This window comes from Nicotiana tabacum, chromosome 8 (assembly GCF_000715075.1).
Source record: "Nicotiana tabacum cultivar K326 chromosome 8, ASM71507v2, whole genome shotgun sequence".
Classification (NCBI taxonomy): Eukaryota; Viridiplantae; Streptophyta; class Magnoliopsida; order Solanales; family Solanaceae; genus Nicotiana; species Nicotiana tabacum.
Genome location: NC_134087.1, coordinates 3,620,247 through 3,627,890, shown reverse-complemented (window position 1 = coordinate 3,627,890; position 7,644 = coordinate 3,620,247). Strand labels below are relative to the sequence as shown.

Sequence of the window (7,644 nt, the reverse complement as noted above, 5' to 3'; positions counted from 1 at the left end):
ACAACAGAAACCGCTGACCACGATGAAATAGTGTGGCCGCGGAATACTTGATGCGGCCGCGGTGGTAATTCCGCTGAGAGCGCTGATGGAAGTTCAGAGACTCTGCAAGTTGAGCTTGACTGTGGAGCACGGTACGCATCCAAATTATGCGACCCTAGTTGATGCTAACACGGAGGCGGTAGTTTTTACGTTGTATGTGAAATCAAGTCCAAACCAAGCACAATATTGAAGAAACGTGGTCCACACTTAATTTTTGCGCGGCCGCGAAAATTCATGCACTGAGGTTCCCAATATTTCGCTGACAGCTGAACCTCCGTGGGGTTATTTTTGTCCAGTAATTTCAGCTATGTATAAATAGATCTTTTTCATATTTTTAGGTTATCTTTTGTATCAGAGAGCTCGTGAACAACCGTACTTTACCATTTAAAGTAATTTTAGAGCAGTTTTAGCTTATATTCTTAGATTTTATTCTTTTAATCAACTTTTATGGCTTATATTTCATCTCCATCTTTGATTTCTACCTTGATTATGAGTAGCTAAACCCATTAGTTAGGGTTGTGATCCAACCCTAATGTGGGTATTTAATGGGTCTTCAATATTAGGGCTTAATTATTTATAGGTTAGTGATATTTAGCTTGATTCATGCTTTATTTGTAGAATTGGTAGTTGCAAACACTGATTCGTACCTTTATGACTTAGACTCTTCTTGAGAAAGAGGGACTAAGTTTAGGAAAATTAGGCTAACAAGGAATTGGGGTGCATTCAAGAGATTGATAGCCTCAATTAAAGGATTAAACCTAGAGATAGTAATACCCGACTTGAGCCAATTTTACTTGCATTGTCTGAACACCCAATTAGGCTTGAGAAAGCCAATTAGGGCAAAGTCACTCAAACTACCGAGAGGTATAGAGGGGTAATTATGTGTAAAGGTTATATCACGACCCCAAATATAACAAGATTGTCCTAAATTTTAGATCCCATTAGATATTCTCCTAGGTGCAAGTCACTTCCCTAGTGCTTTTTATCAATTTAGAAAACTCTTACAAAAATATTGTACTTAGATTATTTTCAGTAATCAATAGCATTAAAAGTAGAATAGAAACAAATCCAAGCATGGTTAGAAGTGCTATTAAAAGCAACACGCGTAGCTAGATTAGATAGAAACTCAACTCCCAACCAATATTAATTCTCTGTAGAAATTGATCCCGGTATTTTGTGTAAAAGCTGCATCGACCACTCCTCGTCATTATATAGTGGTGCAGGGTTGGAGCCGATCAAAAGGCGTGTTGGAGTAGAGTAAGTAACACTTTCAAACTTGGTTCTGAGGGTTCGAAACCCTGAATTATGCGTTATGTGATTGGTATTGAGGTGACGCACAAGCCAAATGACGGGCATGGGGGAGTGCACCATGTGAATTAGGACCCGGTCGATTTCATGGCATTGTAAAGTTGTCCTATCTTGTTGATATCCGCATTTTCACCATGTGATAAAAGTAATTGTGCTGTCAATCATGCTAGAGATCATGTTTAGGCTATATGCTGGTATTGTTGGGACCCATAGTGGTCGTTTCTTGTTGTTATCTTACTGATCTCATTGATATTTCGTAATCAGACATGTGCATTCATTTCATATCATATCTCAGTCTTTGTTGTTATTTGTTGATACATCATATCATCATGTTCGGGCTAATTTCATGACATTTGTGAGCCCGTGAGTGAGACTGGAGAGATTGATGACTGAGTGAGGCCGAGAGCCTGATTATGAGTGACATTTATGGGATAGGGCTGCATACCGCAGCGGTTATACTGAGTTATGATAGCGCTTGGGCTAAAGGAGCCCCTCCAGAGTCTGCATACACCCCCAGTGAGCGCGACTGATATTATTGAGGCCTGGACATGGATCTTGTCCAAAGCATTATATACCTGGAGGTGGATATTCTCCACGGGCTGGATTGACCCTACTCGGTACTGGGTGACTGATGGTCAGTGATGTATATATTTCGGGATGGATCATTCCTGGGCCGTATGAGCCATATACAGTACCGAGTGATTGAGCATTTGAGAGTGTGAGCACATGAGGCTGTCAGCATCGTGCATCGCATACAGATTGGCATGTAGAAGTAGAGGAGTTATATTCTTCATATCATTCAAATTTGATGTATTTTACTGTTTTGAGTTATTTATTGAACTCGAAAGCATGCCTACGTTTCTGCACTGTTATTTTTATTTTGAGTTGTGCCGGTTGAGTTAGTCACTACCTCGTGTGCAGATCCAGGTGCTTCCGGTCACGGCGACTGCTGATTGAGGAGTCAGATCTCGGAAACTATCAAGGTAGTTGTATGGCGTGCGCAGGCCTTGACTTTTCTTCATTATCTTTATCTGTATTTCAGTTCTTATTCCCTAGTCATTATAGTAGAATGTATTCTGGAATAGATGTTCATGTACTCGGTGACACCCCGGTTTTGGGATAGACTGTATTATGTTGCGGATTTATTTCTATTTCAAAAAGGGTTTTCTTAAATATTAATTGCTTCTGTCTTTATTTTCAAAGCTATGAGAAAATAAGCAATAAAAGAAAATATTTTGCGAACCAAACACACTCTTAAAGTTATATTTAGGGATAAGCGAGAATTTTGATGAAAAAGACAAGCGGTAATATGCTCACAGTTTACTTCCAGTCATAGGTAGTTCGCAAGCAGCTTCCTTTTACATTAACAAAAACAGCCCAATGACATTGACGCCTATATAATCATCTCCAAAACCCAACCGACCAAGTTGACTTCTGATATCTAACTGCATCATCATTCCATTCCATGTATGACGCTATCTCCGATTGGCCGATCAGGGTGGCGGGTCATGAGTGTGCAGGGGCGGAGGGAGAGTACAACCTACGGGTTCGACCAAACTCAGTAGCTTTAGTTCAAATCATGTATTTATCTTAAGAAATTTATTCAACATGTATAAATTATTCAAATGAATTCAGTCACTATATTCAGTTAGTTTTGATTTGGTCAAACGAGAAAGCTTACTAGCTCTGAAAGTCCTCTCTCTCTCAATAATGAAACGAAATATCTTCAACTTTTCCTTCTTTTAAAACTTATATTTGACTTTTCTTTCTACAATTATTGGGTTTTGGTCTTATTATATTACTTAAGGAAATTACTAGTCGAAGAGTAAGAAGTTTCTTGATTCTGAAGCCCACCCATTTGAGAGAACTTAAGACACATCTTTGATAAGAGCTTTAGCTTTGAAAGGTAGTTACTCTCAAAAAGCCCCAACTCCTTGTTGGCCAACTCTTAGAAAATTTACAGAGCTTTTCAGATGCAAAACCAAAGATGCCACTTCCTGATTCTTTTCATTCAGTTTGTCTCTATCATTAGCTTTTGCTACCACATAATGCCAATAAGAGGTCAAGATGAAACTAATGTCATAAAGAAGGTAGATGTAGGTATAATTCTTGATATGGAAACAACTGTAGCAAAAGTAATGCACACATGTATCTTGCTAGCTCTTGAAGATTACCATGCCGCTAATCGCAGTGCCATTAGGATAGTCCCTCACTTCAGGGATTCCAAGAAAGATGATGTTGAAGCAGCATCCGCTGGTAAATTCTGCTCCAAGATATATTCTATTAAACTAGAATTTCTTACTCTCTTTGCTTCACGAGTCAGACATGCTCTGGTAGTCAGTAGTTAGTATAGTTAGTACTCTCTCTATCCCAATTTATACGACGGTGTTTGGTTGGACACTAAATTGAAGAAATTAAAGAAAACTTACTAATTATGCAAAGTATTAAAAGTATCCTTTTAAATAAGTAGTAGTGAAAGTTTCTCAAGTTTTTTCGGAGTTGAGATCCCAACAAGTTATGTTATTAAGAGTAAAATGGGGATGCTAAGATTAAGTAGTTTCCAAAAAAAAAAAAAAAAGGTGTCATTTTTTTCTTTTGGGACAATTTTTTTGTGTGGACAAATTCAAAAGGAAGTACAACAACAAGAACGACCTAGTGAAATCCCACTTAGTGGGGTCTGGGGAGGGTAGTGTGTACGCAGACCTTACCCCTATCCCAAAGGGGTAGAAAAGCTGTTTCCGAAAGACCCTCGGCTCAAATTCAAAAGGAAAGTGTGTCAGATAAAATGGAGGAGATACTCCTGCCCTATTATCAAGATATTCTCTTTTTCCCTAAGAAAATTCCTTTCCCTTTGAAAGGGATGTTCCTACAATTTCTTATAGCTTCATTGTGTATGTGCAGCCATATACTTGCTAAAGGATGCCCAAGTACATGCCATCTTTGGGCCACAAATGTCCACACAAACTGATTTTGTAATTGACATAGGGAAAAGAGCAAAAATCCCTATCATTTCTCCAGCAACAAGTCCTTTACTTACAGTCAAGGAAAATCCCTATTTCATCAGAGCAGCACTTCCTTCTTCCAGCCAGACCAAGGCCATTGCAGCAATTATTAAGAGCTTTGACTGGAGGGAGGTTGTAGTCATCCATGAAGAGAGCCTCTATGGGACCGGGATAGTTCCACATTTGACCGATGCCTTACTGGAAATCAGCACTTTAGTCTCCTATAGATGTGTTATTTCTCCTTCAGCCAATGATGATCAAATCCTCATGGAGCTATACAAGTTGAATACAATACAGACCAGGGTCTTTGTCGTACACTTGCGACCTTTTCTTGCCTCACGCCTTTTCCTCAAGGCCAAAGAAGTCGGGATGATGAGCAGTGGATATGCATGGATCATCACGGATGTGCTAACGAGTCTTTTGGACTCGATAGATCCTTCAGTGATTGAGTCATCAATGCAAGGTCTTCTTGGTATAAAGCCTTATGTTCCAAGATCAAATGAGCTTAACAATTTCACCAAGAGATGGAGAAAGAGATTTCGTCAAGAGTATCCAAACACGGACCCAGTTGAACTCAATGTTTTCGGGCTATGGGCCTACGATAGCATTACCATCTTAGCAAACGCAGTAGAGAAAGTGGGCACCACTGTCATTCCAGAATTCAAGAAAACGGACACTAGAGAGAACTTAACGGACTTAGAGGCACTTGGAACCTCAGAATTGGGATCTCTGCTCATCAACTCTATGCAAAACACAACACTAAAAACAGGACTAAGTGGTGATTTCCGTATCATTGAGGGAGAATTGCAGCCATTCCCATATCAGATTGTGAATATAATTGGGAAGGGAGAGAGAAGCATAGGATTCTGGACAGAGAAGGATGGAATTTCGTATAAACTGAGGATGAATGGTAAAACAACTAAGAGTAATACTAAGCAACTAGGGCCCATCATTTGGCCCGGTGATTCTACTATTGTTCCAAGAGGCTGGGAGATTGCCACAAATGGTAAGAAGTTAAGGGTTGGAATTCCTGTCAAAGGAGGGTTGGAGCAATTCATTAAAGTGGACATAGATTCAACTGGTTTCTGTGCAGATGTCTTCAAAGAAGTCATCCAATCTTTGCCATATGCTGTCCCTTACGAACTTATTCCATTTCAAATACCAGATACCAACACTCTTCCAGACTATGAGGATCTTGTTTACAAGGACCTTTTTAAGGTAATGTATAATCCCGGTTTGTAGTAACCTCTTTGGTTGAATACCTTACTCACAAGCTCCTTTTTGGGACCTTCGTATCTACTTTCTGCTTTTGTGACAAACCATAATTACTGCAATAACCATTGTTTGCTTTAACCAGGAATATGATGCAGTTATAGGTGATGTGACCATTTTAGCGAACCGATCCAAGTATGTAGATTTCATACCTTTTACAGAATCGGCTATTTCTGCAGTTGTGCTAGTAGGGGATGATGAGAGGAAGAATGTGTGGATTTTCTTGAAACCTCTACAGAGCGAACTTTGGATAACAATTGGAGCATTCTTCGTCTTCATTGGTTTGGTGGTTTGGGTACTCGAACACCGTGTAAACAACGAGTTTCGAGGACCCAAAGGCAAGCAAGTTGGGATGATATTCTGGTTTTCCTTCTCAACTCTAGTTTTTGCTCACAGTAAGTCTCTAACTCAAAGCAAGTTACATATGAAATAAATCTTTATATTCTCCTTGTTTCTCAACAGATCATATGGCTGGTTGCAGGAGAGAGGGTAACAAGCAACTTAACAAGATTTGTGGTGATTGTGTGGGTTTTCGTGGTGCTAGTACTGACATCAAGTTATACCGCCAGCTTAACATCTATGTTAACGGTGCAACAGCTCCAACCTACTATAACAGACCTCAATGATCTCATCAAGAATGGAGAATATGTTGGGTACCAAAAAGGTTCCTTTGTCGAAGACATCTTGAAGCGCATGAAATTTGACAGCACCAAGCTTAGAAGTTATAGCAAATTGGAAGAGTATAATGATGCCCTCTCGAGAGGAAGTAAAAATGGAGGTGTTGGTGCAATTGTTGATGAACTACCTTATCTCAGACTCTTCCTCAACAAGTACTGCTGGAAGTATATTATGGTCGGTCAGACTTACAAGACTGCTGGCTTTGGATTCGTAAGATTCTCGCTGCATCATTTAATTGGAAAGGTTCCATAACTGAAGTTATACTACCAATGGTAGTTTACTTAATCTATTCCCATTCTTTTCTCCAAAATTTCATGCAGGCGTTTCCAAAAGGATCTCCATTGATACCTGACGTCTCAAGAGCAGCCTTCAGGGTGAAGAAGGGAGGGGTTATGAATAACATAATACAGAACTGGTCTGGGAATGAAACAGATTGTCCAGAGAAAGATGGAATGGAATGCCTATAACATCTGATAGCCTCAAGCTAGATAGTTTTAAGGGCCTTTTCCTCATAGTTGGTGTATCAGCAAGTTCCGCGCTTCTCATATTCTTCCTCATCTTTCTTTATCAGAACAGGGAAATCTTAGCCACTGATGATTCTATATGGCAAAAGCTTACTGCTTTAGCAAAAGTCTTTGATGACAAGAAAGAGAAACCTAACTCTAAGTCAGAAAAGCCGGGTGAAGGCAATGAAAGCCAAAAGACTATACCATTCACAGCAAGTGCAGCTTCCCCTGAAATATTGCCCAACTTTCCCTCACAAAGCCCAGAAACCAGAACTGCATCGCCTCCGGATGAAGGGTTCTCTACAAGAGAACCTGGAACTCCACTTGAAGAAATCATTACAGAGGCAAATGAAGAGAGATGATACATACAACTGCTACTACAATTATGAACAGCCTAAGAGAGATCATATAGTGATGAACTAGCTTAAGAAAAGCTCAACAAATTACACTATCATTTTGGCACTATTGACCATAATATTTGTGATAAGATTTTAGATGGATAAGCAAGATTTAAGAAGATATTTTTGCGCTCTTGGCAAGATTTACGTGGATAAAAGCAAGAATTAGAGGAAGAGTATAATTCAACTCCAAGTGGTTCATGAAAAGATAAATATATAGGTTTGCTAGCCCAGCAAACTTAGCAAGTCAAGAATGGCTGATTCGACGTTATAACCAATCTATTATGGTCGTGCATTAACATAATCTATCAAGCCTCAAACTTATTTCCAAAGTGTTGTACTGGAGTAATGAAGAAAGAAAAGAGTTCAAGCTTCCAACCATGAATTTTATGGTGGCGTTAGCATTTAAAATTAGATGATTTATTTTTGAAAAATATTTTA

At 39.3% G+C, this 7,644-nt stretch overlaps 1 pseudogene; it reads left to right on the top strand.

Moving 5' to 3' along the window:
• Nucleotides 1–3,182: 3,182 nt before the first annotated feature.
• On the top strand, nucleotides 3,183–7,324 carry LOC107801740 (glutamate receptor 2.8-like; annotated as a pseudogene).
• Nucleotides 7,325–7,644: the final 320 nt, after the last annotated feature.